Source organism: Lithobates pipiens, unplaced genomic scaffold (genome assembly GCF_037356315.1).
Source record: "Lithobates pipiens isolate NorthernLeopardFrog02 unplaced genomic scaffold, aLitPip1_a1.2 Scaffold_61, whole genome shotgun sequence".
NCBI lineage: Eukaryota > Metazoa > Chordata > Amphibia > Anura > Ranidae > Lithobates > Lithobates pipiens.
This window is the reverse complement of record NW_027507883.1, coordinates 1483343-1500862: the sequence shown is the minus strand read 5'-3', so window position 1 is coordinate 1500862 and position 17520 is coordinate 1483343. Positions and strand designations below refer to the sequence as shown.

At 46.1% G+C, this 17520-nt stretch overlaps 3 pseudogenes; all 3 read left to right on the top strand.

Moving 5' to 3' along the window:
- Positions 1 to 6177: 6177 nt before the first annotated feature.
- Positions 6178 to 6296, top strand: LOC143958430 (5S ribosomal RNA; annotated as a pseudogene).
- A 6738-nt stretch (positions 6297 to 13034) lies between these two features.
- On the top strand, positions 13035 to 13153 carry LOC143958505 (5S ribosomal RNA; annotated as a pseudogene).
- Positions 13154 to 14183: 1030 nt separating this feature from the next.
- On the top strand, positions 14184 to 14292 carry LOC143958528 (5S ribosomal RNA; annotated as a pseudogene).
- Positions 14293 to 17520: the final 3228 nt, after the last annotated feature.

Genomic DNA, 17520 nt, shown 5'->3' with positions numbered 1-17520 from the left:
CTGGCTTGGAAGGATCCTGACTCAGAAGGCAGTGAAAGAATCCATGTCGGAGAGGCAAAGGAAAGGAGCAAGGAGAGACAGTGAGTAGATCAGCGCGGTGCAGGGACAGACAAGGTGAGAGCCTGCCATCTGCAGCAGGCCTCCCTGGAAGACCGCATAGTGCAAAGTCTTCATCTATCCTTGCCCTTGGACAGTGATGGTGAACATTGGCACCCCAGATGTTTTGGAACAAAATTTCCAGTGATGCTCATGCACTCTGCAGTGTAGTTGAGCATCATGGGAAATGTAGTTCCAAAAATCTAGGGTGCCAAGGTTTCCCTTGTTTCCCAAGGTGACCATCTTGGCATTTGTCAAGAGGGATGAGGCTGCCCAAGAAGATTGCCTATGGGCACATGACCCTGAAAGCGCCTCATCTCAAAGGCTAGGCAGGGTCGGGCCTGGTTAGTACCTGGGTGGGAGACCGCTGGGAATATCCAGTGCCACAGGCTTCTTCTTTCTTTTTTTTTGGTATTGACTTGTTTTTTTCTCTTGTTTCCCAAGGTGACCATCTTGGCCTTTGTCAAGAGGGTTGAGGGTGCCTAAAGAGATTGCCTATGGCCACATCACCCTGAAAGCAACCAATCTCGTCTGATCTCCAAGCCTAAGCAGGGTCGGGCCTGGTTAGTACCTGGATGGGATGCCGTAGGCTTCTTTTTTTTTTTTGAGCATTGACCTGTTTTTTTTTCCCCTTTTTTCCAAAGGTGACCATCTTGGCGTTTGTCAAGAGGGTTGCCAAAGTGATTGCCTATTTCCACATCACCCTGAAAGCGTCTAATCTCGGAGGCTAAGCAGGGTTGGGTCTGTTTACTACCTGAATGGGAGACTGCCTGGGAATACCAGGTGCCGTAGGTTTCCCAAAGTGACCATCTTGGAGTTTATCAAGAGGGTTGAGGATGGCCAAAAAGATTGCCTACGGCCACATCCCCCTGAAAGCGCCCAATCACAGAGGCTAAGTAGGGTCGTGCCTCGTTAGTACCTGGATGGGAGAACGCCTGGGAATACCAAGTGCCGTGGGCTTCTATTTTTTTTTTTTTTGGCGTTGACTTGTTTTTTTCCCTTGTATCCCAAGGTGACCATCTTGGCATTTGTCAAGAGGGTTGAGGGTGCCCAAAGAGATTGCCTACAGCCACATTTCCTTGAAAGCGCCCAATGTCATCTGATCTTGGAGACTAAGCAGGGTCGGACATGCTTAGTACCTGGATGGGAGACTGCCTGGGAATACCCAGTGTTACAGGCTTCTTTTTTTTTTCTTTTTTTTTTGGCGTTGACTTGTTTTTTCCCTTGTATCCCAAGGTGACCATCTTGGCATTTGTCAAGAGGGTTGAGCGTGCGCAAAGAGATTGCCTACAGCCACATCACCCTGAAAGCGACAAATCTCGTCTTATCTCGGAGGCTAAGCAGCGTCGGGCCTGATTCATACCTGGATGGGAGACCGCCTGGGATTACCAGGTGCCGCAATTTTTTTTTTGGCGTTGACTTTTTTCCCCCTTGTTTCCCAAGGTGAGGATCTTGGTGTTTGTCAAGAGAGTTGAGGGTGCCCAAAGCATTTGTCTACGGCCACATCATCCTGAAAGCGCCCCAACTCGTCGCATCTCTGAGGCTAAGCAGGGGCGGGCCTGGTTAGTACTGGGAATACCAGGTGCTGTAGGTTTCTTTATTTTTGGCGTTGGCTTGTTTTTTTCCCTTGTTTCTCAAGGTGACCATTTTGGCGTTTGTCAAAGAGGGTTGAGGATGCCCAAGAGATTGCTTACGGGCCATATCACCATGAAAGCGCCCAATCTCATCTGATCTCCGAGGCTACGCAGGGTCGGGCCTAGTGACCATCTTTGCATTTGTCAAGAGGGATGAGGGTGCCCAAAGAGATTGCCTATGGGTAGGGTCGGGCCTGGTAAGTACCTGGATGGGAGACCGCCTGGGAATGCAAAGTGCTGTAGGTTTCCTTTTTTTTTTTTTTTTTTTTTTTTTTTGGGGCGTTGACTTATTTTTTCCCTTGTTTCCCAAGGTGAATCTTGGTGTTTGTCAAGGGGGTTGAGGATGTCCAAAAAGATTGGCTACGGCCACATCACCTTGAAAGAGCCCCATCTTGTCTCACCTCGGGGGCTAAGCAGGGGCTGAGCCTGGTTAATACCTGGATGGCAGACCACCTGGGAATACCAGGCCCCTGGGCTTCTTTTCTTTTTTTGCATTTACTTGTTTTTTTCCCTTGTTTGCCAAAGTGACTATCTTGGCGTTTGTCAAGATGGTTCAGGGCGTCCAAAGAAATTGCCTATGGCCACATCACCCTGAAAGCGACCAATCTCGTCTAATCTCGGAGGCTAAGCAGGGTCAGGCCTGGATAGTGCCTGCCTGGGAATACCAGGTGGCATAGGCTTCTTTTTTTCTTTTTTTTTTTGCCGTTGACTTATTTTCCCTTGTTTACCAAGGTGACCATCTTGGCGTTTTTCAAGAGTGTTCAGGGTGCCCAAAGCGATTGCCTAAGGCCACATCTCCCTGAAAGCAACTGATCTCGTCTGATCTCGGAGGCTTTGCAGGGTCGGGCCTGGTTAGAACCTGGGTGGGAGACCCCCTGGGAATACCTAGTGCTGTAGGTTTCTTTTTTTTTTTTTTTTTTTTTTTTTTGGCGTTGACTTGTTTTTGTCCTTTGTTTCCCAAGGTGACCATCTTGGTGTTTGTCAAGAGGGTTGAGGGTGCCGAAAGAGATTTCCTACGGCCACATCACCCTGAAAGTGCTCGATCTTGTCTGATCTCGGAGGCTGAGCAGCGTCTGACCTGGTTAGTAACAAAAGGGAGACCTCCTGGGCAGTGGCGGCTGGTGAAGTTTTAGGATGGGGGGGCGCAAGACCACACCCCCTCAGATTTGCCCCCCCACTTATCACAAGCCACACCCCTTATTGAATCAACATCATATACCAGGCTGCACATTATACACTGGGCTCTACTAAAGCAGATGAATCATGCCAATCTTGTGTATAACCACATCAGGCAACTTTTCTGCAACCTGTAAATGGCACATATTTGCATTCTGCAACCTGTAAATCACACATATCTGCCTTCTGCAACCTGTAAATCAAACATATCTGCCTTCTGCAACCTGTAAATGATACATATCTGCATTCTGCAACCTGTAAATTGCACATATCTGCAATCTGTAAATCGCACATAACTGCGTTCTGCAACCTGTAAATTGCCCATGTCTGCATTCTGCAACATGTAAATCACACATATCTGCATTCTGTAAATCGCATTCTGTAAATCGCACATATCTGCATTCTGTAAATCGCACATATCTGCATTCTCTAAATCGCATTCTGTAAATCGCACATATCTGCAACCTGTAAATAGCACATATCTACAACCTGTAAATCGCACATATCTGCATTCTGCAACCTGTAAATTGCCCATATCTGCATTCTGCAACATGTAAATCGCACATATCTGCATTCATTAAATCGCACATATCTACAACCTGTAAATTGCACATATTTACAACATGCAAATCGCACATATCTACAACCTGTAAATTGCACATATCTAAAACCTGTAAATAGCACATATCTACAACCTGTAAATTGCCCATATCTGCATTCTGCAACATGTAAATCACACATATCTGCATTCTATAAATCGCATTCTGTAAATCACACATATCTGCATTCTGTAAATCGCACATATCTGCATTCTCTAAATCGCATTCTGTAAATAGCACATATCTACAACCTGTAAATCGCACATATCTGCATTCTGCAACCTGTAAATTGCCCATATCTGCATTCTGCAACATGTAAATCGCACATATCTGCATTCATTAAATCGCACATATCTACAACCTGTAAATTGCACATATTTACAACATGCAAATCGCACCTATCTACAACCTGTAAATTGCACATATCTAAAACCTGTAAATAGCACATATCTACAACATGTCAATTGCTCATATCTGCATTCTGCAACATGTAAATCACACATATCTGCATTCTGTAAATCGCATTCTGTAAATCGCACATATCTGCATTCTGTAAATCGCGCATATCTGCATTCTCTAAATCGCATTCTGTAAATAGCACATATCTACAACCTGTAAATCACACATATCTGCATTCTGCAACCTGTAAATTGCCCATATCTGCATTCTGCAACATGTAATTTGCACATATCTGCATTCATTAAATCGCACATACCTACAACCTGTAAATTGCACATATTTACAACATGCAAATCGCACATATCTACAACCTGTAAATTGAACATAGCTACAACCTGTAAATAGCACATATCTACAACCTGTAAATAGCACATATCTGCATTCTGTAAATCACATTCTGTAAATCGCACATATCTGCAGCCTGTAAATAGCACATATCTGCATTCTGTAAATCACACATAACTGCATTCTGCAACCTGTAAATTGAAAATATCTGCATTCTATAAATCGCACATAACTGCATTCTGCAACCTGTAAATTGCACATATCTCCATTCTGCAACCTATAAATTGCCCATATCTGCATTCTGCAACATGTAAATCGCACATATCTGCATTCAGTAAATCGCATTCGGTAAATCGCCCATATCTGCATTCTGTAAATCACACATCTGCATTCTGTAAATCGCACATCTGCATTCTGTAAATCACATTCTGTAAATCGCACATATCTGCATTCTGTAAGTTGCACATATCTGCAACCTGTAAATAGCACATATCTACAACCTGTAAATAGCCCATATCTGCATTCTGCAACATGTGAATCGCACATATCTACATTCTGTAAATCGCATTCTGTAAATCGCATATCTGCATTCTGTAAATTGCACATATCTACAACCTGTAAATTGCACATATCTACAACATGCAAATCGCACATATCTACAACCTGTAAATTGCACATATCTACAACCTGTAAATAGCACATATCTGCATTCTGTAAATCGCATTCTGTAAATCGCACATATCTACAACCTGCAAATCGCATATATCTACAACCTGCAAATCGCACATATCTACAACCTGTAAATTGCACATATCTACAACCTATAAATCGCACATATCTACAACCTGCAAATCGCATATATCTACAACCTGTGAATAGCACATATCTGCATTCTGTAAATCGCATTCTGTAAATTGCACATATCTACAACCTGTAAATCGCACATATCTACAACTTGTAAATCGCACATATCTACAACCTGTAAATTGCACATATCTACAACCTGTAAATCTTGTTTGGGGGGGAGTATGCTGCCGACCACCGATAATAACCCTTTTTTTTTAAATCTTGTTTGGGGGGTATGCTGCCTAACACCGATAATAAGTTATTATTTGTGGTCGGCAGCATACCCCCCAACAAGATTTTTTTTTAAAAAAGGTTAACATCGGTGGTCGGCAGCATACCCCCACACCCCGCTAAACAAGATTATAAAAATAAGGGCTATTATTGGTGGTTGGCAGCATACCCCCCCCCTAGACAAGATTTAAAAAAAAGGTTATTATTAATAACCGTTGTTTTTTTATAGCTTCTTGGGGGGGGGGGGGTGTATGCTGCCGGCCACCGATAATAACACTTTTTCTTTAAATCTTGTTTAGCAGGGGGGGTGAATGGGGTTGGGGTATGCTGCCGAGTGCGACCACCATAGTCACCCTCTGGATGTGGAGGGGGTACCGGCGGCGGCACTGAATAAATAATAAAGAATTAGTAAGCTGCCATGCGGCAGCCCCTTACCTGATCCTTTCAGAGAAGTGCTGTGCCAACGTCACTTCCTTGAGTGATGTCGGAAGCACCGCCCACCGCTCACTCAAAGTGCAAGTCTTTTTTTTTTTTATTTGGGTGTTGACTTGTTATTTTCCCTTGTTTACCAAGGTTAATATCTTGGCGTATTTCAAGAGGGTTGCGAGTGCCCAAAGCGATTGAATACGGCCACATCTCCCTGAAAGCAACCAATCTCATATGATCTCTGAGGCTTAGCAGGGTCAGGCCTGGTTAGAGCCTGGATGGAAGACCCCCTGGGAATACCAGGTGCCGTAGGCTTTTTTTTTTAACATGTTGTTGGCGTCGACGACTTGTTTTATTTTTATGCTTATTTGCCGAGCTGACCATCTTGGTGTTTGTCAAGAGGGTTGAGAGTGGCCAGCAAAATCGCATACGGCCACATCACCAGGAATGTGCCTGATCTTGTCTGATCTCGGATGCTAACCAGGGTCGGGCCTGGTTAGTACCTTGATGGGAGACTACTTGGGAATACCAGGTGCCGTATGCTTTTTTTTAATATGTTGTTGGCGTCGACGACCTGTTTTTTTTTCTGCTTGTTAGCCGAGGTGACCAAGAGAGAGGGTTAAGAGTGGCCATCAAGATTACCTACGGCCACATCACCGTGAATGCGTCCGATCTCATGTTATCTAGGATGCTAAGCAGGGTCAGGACTGGTTAGAAACTGGATGGGAGACCGCCTGGGAATACCAGGTGCCGTAGTCTTTTTTTAATATGTTGTTGGCGTCGACGACCTGTTTTATTTTTCTGCTCATTTGCATAGGTGACCATCTTGGCGTTTGTCAAGAGGTTTGAGAGTGGCCAGCAAGATCGCCTACGGTCATGTCACCCTGAATGTCCCTAGACCTAAGTGCAGCGTTTGATACAGTAGATCACAATACTCTACTCGTCCGACTCACAGAAGTAGCCGGAGTCCAAGACATAGATCTCCAATGTTTCGCGTCCTTGCTAGGAAATCGGTCACAGACAGTGAAACTAGTAAAATTCCTCTCCGAAACTCAGGCAGTCACCTGCGGAGTCCCTCAAGGCTCTCCTTTGTCACCCGTTCTTTTCAACATTTACATTCACCCACTCCTTCAAATCATCAGATGCTCAGATCTTTGCTTCCACTCTTATGCTGACGACACGCAACTTTATTTCCGGATCAATGGAAAAAAAGATCACCAACAACAACTTGAAAACTGTCACCGCCTATTACTGTCACAAAGGATGTTTACATTCCTTGTGACAGCAATAAAAGTGATCACATTTTTTATTTTATTTTTAAAAACAATTTAGTCATTTTAAAATAAATAAAAAAATAATAAAACATTTTATTAAAGCGCCCGCCGTCCCCGCGAGCTCGCGAAGCAAAGAAAACGCATACGGAAGTCGTGCCCGCGTATGTAAACGGTGTTCAAATCACACATGTGAGGTATCGCCACGATCGTCAGAGCGAGAGCAATAATTCTAGCACTAGACTTCCTCTGAAACGCTAACATGGTAACCGTAAAAAATGTTTAAAGCGTCGCCTATTGAGATTTTTAGGTACCGTACTTTGTCGTCAATCCACAAGTGCGTGCAATTATAAAGTGTGACATGTTTGGTATCTATTCACTCGGCGTAACATTATCTTTCACATTATGCAAAAAAAAAAAATGGGATAATTTTACTGTTTTTTTTTTTTATTCATGAAAGTGTCCCTTTTCCCAAAAAGTTGCATTTAAAACACCGCTGCGCGAATACCGTGTGACATAAAATATTGCAACAATCGCCATTTTATTCTATAGAGTCTCTGTTAAAAAAATATATATATATAATGTTTGGGGTTCCAAGTAATTTTCTAGCAAAAAATATGGATTTTAACTTGTAAACACCAAATGCCAAAAATAGGCTTAGTCATGAAAGGGTTAAGCCAGGTTTAACCATGAAGTAAGCATTTTAGGTTAACAGTAAAAAAAATGTATATCGTGCCATGGTTTCGATTGTGTATTTTTAACCCAAACCTCAGATTTCATTATCTCTGGATAAGTAAGCATAATGCCATTGTAAATTTTCTCTTTTTCATGACTGTTTGATAAGCCATGAAATCTTCAAGCAAGATGGGAAGCTATGATCTCTCAAAGCAAGATGGGAAGCCAGGCACACTCCAAGCAAGACGGAATCCCTTTTCTGCTTCTGCAGCATTAGCAGATGGTGGGTACCTACATAAAAATCATGGATGATGATAAAATAAATTTCCTGACGCCTTCATGGCAGCACACACTGGGTTGTGACTCCGCCCCCACAACCTGACAGGATTGGATTAACTATAAATTTGAAGGGGAGACACCCTGCTGCATTCTCTTTTTTATCCTCACCTGACAGGTTGGACGGACGGAGTTTTCCTGTTACAGATAAATAAGCCTCTACCGCATTCGCCCCAGCAGGTTCAAGCCTCTCCTGTTTGGAAGTCCCTCCTGTACAGTCTCTAAAGGAGCTTCTATGGAGGGAACCCCCGCTCTGGTGGTCTCAAGGGGCTACTGGATTTCTGGCATTACCAAAGCTTTAAAGAAGCTTTTTTACCTTTGCAGTGGACTCCCCTTCTTCCTTTGCCTATTAATTCCTCTTATTTAAATAATATCCATCTTTTATTCCTATAGTAAGTGGTGGTTTATATTCCCTTTTTTTCTCTACCTTTGGGATTGCTGTCTCTTGTAGTCCCCTGTCATGGCCGCCGTTTGTTTCTCCTTCAGTGGTGTTTTCTCTATGCTGTAATTTCAGCCTAGATGGCGCCGTTCGGCCACTCTTTTTTTTTCCCCCTATGTTTTCAATGTGTGTTCCCTTATCCAAAATGGCGCCGGAACACTCGGGACGCTTCTGTGCATGCGCAGAGCATCAATTAGCCGCCACAATGGCGCTATTTTCAAATACAGAGCTGTATTTCTCTGTGATTCTTCTGTGCAATCTGCAAAACTTAAGGAAGGTTGCTGCCTCTGCATGTAGATCACTCTGCAGTCTCCAGGTAAGTCCCTGTGGGACTCCTATATATATTATTATATATATTATTATATATATTATTATTATTGTTATTATATTGTTTCTTGCAAATAAACTTTGTTAATAAATAATATATATATTTATATATATATATATTTAAGTGAATTGTGTGTGTGTATGTGTATGTGTATGTATATATGTGTGTGTGTGTGTATATGTATATATGTACACATTATTTCTCTCTATATCTCAGACTGTCCTTCACCCCTTTTTTTTCTATGGAGTCCACTGCCCACGCAGACCACCATCAGCAAGTTAGGTAAGAGGCTTTACCGGGCAAGGTAAGTATTGAAGGGGAGAAAAAAAGAGTGCCAGACGTTAAATGCTGCATTTTTTTGGCAGCCCGTCTAGATCAAGAGGCGCAAGTTCCAGCCATGGGAGAAGGTCTAGCCATACGTCTAGCAGGATGTCCCGCAGGAGCCGCTCAAGATCTCCTTCATGGCACTGAAGACACAGCCACTCACAACATAGCTACTCACGCCACAGTCGATCAAGTCGCAGGAGATCTCCTTCCTCACAATGTCAAAGCCGCCACACCCAACCTGCAGCAAACGCTTGCTGGGTATGCGGCGCTCCGGCACTGCCAGATAACTAACAGATAATAAAGCCTATCGCAGACGCAAGAATTGCTACAGACCTCATAAGAGAATCAGTGCGGGAGTCCATACTGGAAACAACAACACCAGCATTAGATAGAGCTGCTCCCAGTACATCTTCAGCAGACCCCCATCTCACTCAAGCATCACAATCTTCCTCTGAAGATGAGGGTCAGGAGATGTCAGTGGGCTTTGATTTTTCCCTGGTGGAACCCTTTGCAAAGGGCGTTAAAGAAGCATTCGGCTGGCAAGATGATGCGGCGGAACCTCAGAAAATACGGAAATATTTTCCAAACCTAAAAAGAGATCCGTTATCCTTCCCATTTATAGTGGAGCTGGAGGATCTCATTAAAGACGAGTGGGAGAGGTCTGACAAAAGATCTAGTCTTACAAACAGATTAGCCAAGATGTACCCTTTAAAAGAGTCAAAAGTGAAGCCTTTAATTAATGCTCCCATCATCGATTCCTCATTAATGTGCCTCACCCGCCACGTCACACTACCAATCGAGGATGCTGTTTCCTTTCGGGATGTGCTCGACCGAAAGATGGACCTAGAATTGAAGAAGGCATATTCCATGGCTGGGGGAGCCTGTAGACCAGCAATTACCACAGCAGCAGTGGCCACAGCCATCTCAGGATGGGCATCTAAAATAGAAAAAGACCTACAGGATGGCATTGAAATGGGAAAGATTATTTCCTCTCTGCAAGAAGTCAAGCTAGCAGAGGCATCAGTAGATATTATAAGATCTTCAGCCAAGGCTATGCTGGCCTCCGTAACAGCTCAAACCGTGGATGGCCGATACAGCATCAAAAATAAATTGGTGCAGAATTCCATATGATGGCGCAAATCTGTTCGGTGCCAAGTTAGACTCTGCCATATCCAAGGTAACAGGAGGGAAGTCAGGCCTGATCCCCTCCGACAGGAGACCCAAGACACAGAAAGGACCTGTTTACAGACGTAATCTTCCGGACAAATATAGAGAGTCCAGGTCCTACTCTCCTGGTAGGGAATTTAGAAGGGACTGGAAAAACACAAAACCTTCTTTTCAAAGGATACAGAAATCTAAGGCCACCCCGGCAGGGGAACAGAAGGAACTTCACCAAGATCTGGTCAGACCATATAAAGGATTTATGGACATTGTCCACAATCCGATTCGGACACAGGTGGAAATTCAAAAACAGACTCCCACCAAATCATTTCCAGGCAACCAGAGTACCATCCTCAGTACCCCAAAGGATTCTGCTAGTAAAGTACGTAGCAGAATTGAAACAAAAGGGAGCGATCCTGGAGGTCCCATCATGCCAAAAGGGAAGAGGGTTCTACTCTTCCTTGTTTCTGCTAAAAGACAGGGGATTTGGATCCTGTATTAGACCTCAAGATGCTCAACAAGGATATCAAAGTGGAGGCTTTCAAAATGGAAAACTTTCAATCCATACTTCTAGCAATAAATCTGGGCGATTGGATGCTTTCAATAGATTTATCGGACGCTTATCTGCATATACCAATTCATCCGGCCTTTCAAAAGTTTCTCCGGTTAGCCATAAACCAACATCATTTCCAATTCCAGTGCCTCCCATTCGGCATCTCTTCGGCACCCAGGACATTTACAAAAGTATTGTTACCGTTGGTGGCTTTCCTCAGAGAAAAGGGATTACGCGTCCACCATTATCTGGACGACATCCTACTTTTAGCAAAGGATCAAGAGACGTTGATTCATCACCGAGAGATCCTCCTTACAACCCTCCAGAAGTGGGTGGATAATCAATTGGGAAAAGAGCTGTCTGCGACCCACACAAAATATGATATTTTTAGGGGCAGATCTAAACACCAAAACAAACAAGATACAGCTCCCACAAGAGAAGATCCGGCCTCTGATACAGAAAATGTAGAAGCTGCTATCAAGGAATCACTTACCAGCCAGAGCCTGTCTGAGTGTACTAGGGTCCATGTCCGCAACCATACCCATGGTGCGATGGGCACAGTGACACATGAGAACCTTACAGAACTCATTCCTCAGGCAGTGGGATGGAGTCTCAATGCGTCAGCCCATCTTCATCTCCAGATCGGTGAAGCAATCAATATGGTGGTAGACGCGCCCGAGCAATCTCAGGAAATACAAACCGATAGTCCCTCCAGACCCGGAAGTAGTCACTTCGGATGCCTGCCAGAGCGGTTGGGGGGCCCACTATCAAGACCAGGCAGCCCAGGGCCAGTGGCATATTCAGTCTCAAGGTTTGGTCTCAAACATTTTAGAGCTCAGGGAAGCCGTTTATGCCTTAAGGGCATTTGCACCATTTCTGACGGACAAGAATGTGCTCATTCGAATGGACAACCAAGTAGCAGTGTCTTATGTTCAGAAGCAAGGGGGTACCAGGAGTGCCACCTTGATGGAAGAAGTTCGGCCCATCTTGGAATGGGCTCAGATACATCTAACAAGTTTAAAAGCAGTGTATGTCCCAGCGGCACAGAACATACTACCCGACTGCCTGAGTCGAGAAACGCTATCCAACAACGAGTGGTGGTTGAACCCTCGGACTTTCTCCCTCCTTACGGAAATCTGGGGAACGCCGGAAGTAGATTTAGCAGCCACTCCGACGAATACCAAGTGCCACAGATTCCTGTCAAGAGGTTCATTCCCATCGGTGGAGGGAGTGGACTGTCTAGTTCACCCATGGAACTTCAAGTTGGGGTATATATTCCCTCCAACTCCGTTAATTGTGAGGTTCCTATCCAGGCTTAGGAGATCCTCGGTGACGGTATTTACGATTATTCCACTGTGGCCGAGGAGGCCGTGGTTCACGACTCTTACAGCTCAGCCTTCAACCTCCAGTTCCTCTCCCAATAACTCCGAATCTTCTGTCTCAAGGTAAATTTTTACATCCTGCATCAGAGAAATTGCACCCGATGGCCTGGAGATTGAGAGGGCTAGACTAAGAGCGCAAGGCTGTTCTCATGAAGTCAACCCTGATGCAAGCCAGGAAAGCCACTACCAATACCATCTATTCAAAGGTTTGGGGAAGATTCTGCTTCATGGCACAACAGAAAGGATGGAATTCCCTTTCTCCGCAACCCTCTCAGGTCCTGGAATTCCTCCAGTCGGGGGTCAACAAGGGTCTAAGCTTAAGTACCCTAAAGGTTCAGGTATCAGCTCTGTCAGCTAAAACAGATACTAAGTGGGCATTCCACCCATTGGTAATCCAATTTACAGAGCCTATCTAAACATTAAACCCCCCAGGAGGCCAGTCTTTCCATTATGGGATCTTTCAATAGTTCTCCATGCTTTCGCTTCTCCTCCGTTTGTTTCTTTTTTTTTGTTGTTGACTTGTTTTTTTTCCCTTGTTACCCAAGGTGACCATCTTGGCGTTTCTCAAGAGGGTTGAGGGTGCCGAAAGAGATTTAATATGGCCACATCACCCTGAAAGTGCCTGATCTTGTCTGATCTCAGAGGCTGAGCAGCGTCTGCCCTGGTTAGTAACAAATGTGAGACCTCCTGGCAATAACCAGTCCCATTTGCTTCTTTTTTTTTTTTTGGCGTTTACTTGTTTTTTTCCCTACTTTCCCTAGGTGACCATCTTGGTGCTTGTCAAGAGGGTTGAGGGTGCCCAAAGGTATTGCTTATGGCCACGACACCCTGAACACACCCGATCTCGTTTGATCTCAGAAGCTAAGCAGGGTTGGGCCTGGTTAGTACCTGAGTGGAAGACCGCCTGGGAATACAAGGTGCCGTCATTTTTTATTTTTTTGCCGTTTGTTTGACTTGTTTTTTTCCCTTGTTTCTCAAGGTGACCATCTTGGCGTTTGTCAAAGAGGGTTGGGGATACCCAAAGAGATTGCCTACAGCCATATCACTGTGAAAGCGCCCAATCTCGTCTGATCTCGGAGGCTAAGCAGCGTCGGGCCTAGTGACCATCTTTGCATTTGTCAAGAGGGATGAGGGTGCCCAAAGAGATTGCCTATGGGCAGGGTATGGCCTGGTTAGTACCTGGATGGGAGACAGCCTGGGAATACAAGGTGCTGTAGGCTTCCTTTTTTTTTTTTGCGGGGGGGGGGGGGGCCTTGACTTATTTTTTTCCCTTGTTTCCCATGTTTATTATCTTGGCATTTGTCAAGATGGTTGAGGGCACCCAAAGAGATTTCCTATGGCCACATCACCTTGAAAGCGACCAATCTCGTCTAATCTTGGAGGCTAAGCAGGCTCAGACCTGGTTAGTACCTGGATGGGAGACTGCCTGGGAATACCAGGTAGCATAGGCTTCTTTTATTTTTATTTTTTTTGGCGTTTACTTATTTTTCCTTGTTTTCCATGGTGACTATCTTGGCATTTGTGAAGGAGGTTTAGGGTGCCCAAAGAGATTGTCTATGGCCTCATCACCCTGAAAGCTCAAAATCTCGTCTTATCTCGGAGGCTAAGCAGGGTCGGGCCTGATTAGCATCTGGAGGGGAGACCGCCTGGGAATACCAGGAGCTGCAGTCTCCTTTTTTTTTTTTTTTGCGTTAGACTTGTTTTTTTCCCTTGTGACCATCTTGGCATTTGTCAAGAGGGTTGACGGTGCCCAAAGAGATTGCCTGAGGCCACATCACCCTCAAAGCCCTAATCTCATCTGATCTCAGAGGCTAAACAGGGTCAGCCCTGGTCAGTACCTGGATGGGAGACCGCCTGAGAATAGCATGTGCTGTAGGCATCTTTTTTTTTTTTTTGCCTTGTTTCCCAAGATGACCATCTTGGCGTTTGTCAAGAGGGTGGAGTGTGCCCAAAGAGATTGCCTACAGCCACATCACCCTGAAAGCACCTGATCTTGGAAGCTAAGCAGAGTCGGGCCTGGTTAGTACCTGCATGGGAGACCGTCTGGGAATACCAGGTGCTGTAGGTTTTTTTTTTTTGGAGTTGACCTGTTTTTTATTTCTGGTTTCCCAAGATGACCTTCTTGGCATTTCTCAAGAGGGTTTTGGGTGCCAGAAGAGATTGCCTATGGCCACTCCACTCTGAAAGCACCCGATCTCATCTGGTCTTGAAGGCTAAGCAGAGATGGGCCTGCTTAGTACCTGGATGGGAGACCGCCTTTTTTTGTGGTTCCCCAAGGTACCACAAAATCTTGGCATTTCTCAAGAGGGTATTCCCAGGCGGTCTCCCATCTAGGTACTAACCAGGCCCGCCCCTGCTTAGTATCAGATGCTTTCAGGGTGATCTTGCCATAGGCACTCACTTTTGGCACCCTCAACCCTCTTGACAAACACCAAGATGGTCACCTTGGGAAACAAGGGAAAAAAAGAAGTCAACTATGCCATATTAGCACCTCAAGAAATGAGATAGGCAGTCATAAACTAAAAGATGCGTAAATTCCAGAAAATGTACCATTGTTTTCAGACGCTATAACATTTGCGCAAACCAATTAATATACGCTTATTACATTACCAAAGACATGTGGCTGAATAAATCTTGACCTAAAAGTATGAATAAAATTGAGTTTATTGGATTTTTCTTATAACAAAAAGCAGAAAATATAATTTTCTTTCAATATTTTAGATTTTTCCGTTTATATCGCAAAAAAATACAAATTGCAGAGGCAATCAAATGCCTTCAAAATAAAGCTCTGTTTGTGGGAAAAAAAGATGACCTACGTGACCCACACTGACCTACCCGACATACATACACTAACCTACGTGACCCACACTGACCTACCCGACATACATACACTGACCTACCTGACCCACACTGACGTACGCGACACACTCTGACCTACACTGACCTACCTGACATACATACACTGACCTACACGACACACACTGACATACACTGACCTACCTGACACACACACTCTGATTGACCTACCTGACCAGGAGGAGATAGACTTCATGTGTTCAGGTACTACAGCAGCAGCTCATCCGTGTTGCTGGTGTGCAAGGCAGCCAGAGGAGAAGAGGAGAGCCGCCCGCCCAAGTGGGTATTGATGTAGTGCGGCCGCCGCGTTGTCATTTCCACTTTCTTCCTGCTCCAGCACAGCAAGCTGGGAGAGGACTAAGATTGGAGGAGTGTAGGCTAAGGGACCCGCTGCGAATTCTGCTCAGGATGGCGGCGTCATCCCTTTCTCTCCCTCCAGCGGGACAATCCAGACCAGAAGTCGTAGGCCAGGCCCCACGAGCACTAGCGCGGAGGAGGAGGAAGTGGAATCCTCCTATGCTTTGAATGTTGGGCAGTGTGGGCACAGTGGGCAGTGACGTTAATGGTTGCTAGCCGCCAGGCGGCTATAGCAATCAGTGACCAAGAGTAAAGTCGGGTGGAAGCGAGGCAGAGCTAAAGCTGGAGCTGGAGCCGGAGCCAACCATGGCTCAGTCTGCCCCTGTTCCCTGCATTCTGGACCGAGACTCTGGGCTATTGGTCCCAGACTACGGCCACCCCCCAAAGTAGGGACGTACATCAGAGTGCAATGGTCGGCAAGTGGTTAAAGCGACGCAGTCCCGAATCGCAAAAAGTGCTCTGGTCTTTGGCCAGCCAAATGGTCCGGTGCTGAAGTGATTAAATGCCCAAAATGGTCCTTGGTGACTAAAAAAGGCACACTCCTGACCTTTGAATGCCAAAAGGGTCCTCGGTGACCAGGGGCGGACTGACAACTAATAGGGCCCCCAGGCAATAGAAGCTCATGGGGCCCCCTTGGGCGCCACACCAGCACAGGGAGACACGGGGGAGCACACAGGGGGAAACTGGAGGAAGAACGCACACGCACACACAGGGACACACACACACACACAAGGAGACACACTCGCACACACACACACAGGGGGACACACACACACAGGGGGAACCACTCACACACACACGGGGACACACTGACGCACACAGGGGGACACGCACACAAGGGAAGACAAACACAAACACACACAGGGGGACACACACACAGGGGGACACACTCGCACACAGGGGGAAAGACACACACAGGGGGAGAGATACAGGGGAAGAAACACACACACATACACAGGGGGAGACACACACACACAGGGGAAGAAACACACACACACACAGGGGGAGACACACACACACAGGGGAAGAAACATACACACAGGGGGAGACACACACACACACACAGGGGAGACACACACACCACACACAGGGGGACACGCACACTCACACGGGGGGCACACACACTCACACAGGGGTACACACAATCACACGGGGGGACACACAATCACATGGGGGGACACACACACTCACACGGGGACACACACACAGGGACACACACACACACCACACAGGGGGACACACTCACACAGAGACACTCACACAGGGGGACACTCTCTCACACACACACACACACAGGGGGAAGACTCTCTCACACACACACAGGGGGAGACACACACACACACACAAGCGGAGACACACACAAGGGGAGGCACACACAGGGGGACACTCACACACACACACACACAGGGGGACACACTCACACCACACACACACACAGGGGGATATACTCTCACACACACACACACAGGGGGATACACTCTCACACACACAGGGGGATACACTCACACACACACACACACACACGGGGATACACACTCACACACACGCGCAACACAAAGGGGGACTCGCACACTCACTCACACAGGGGGACACACACAGGGGGGCACACACACAGTGGGGCACACACACACACTTACAGGGACACTAGACACACACAGGGGGACACTAGACACACACAGGGGGACATTCACACGGGGACACTCACACAGGGGGACACTCACACACACACAAACACAGGGACACACACACACACATACACATGGGGACACACACACACAGGGGGACACACACACACAGGGGGACACACACACACAGGGGGACACACACACACAGGGGGACACACACGCACACACAGGGAGACACACACACTCACTCACACAGGGGGACACACACACAGGGGGACACACACTCACACCACACAGGGGTACACTCACACACAGGGACACTCACACACGGGGAGACACACACAGGGGGACACTCACATAGGGGGACACTCTCACACACACACACACAAACACAGGGACACACACACACACACACACACACACAAACACAGGGACACACACAAACACAGGGACACACA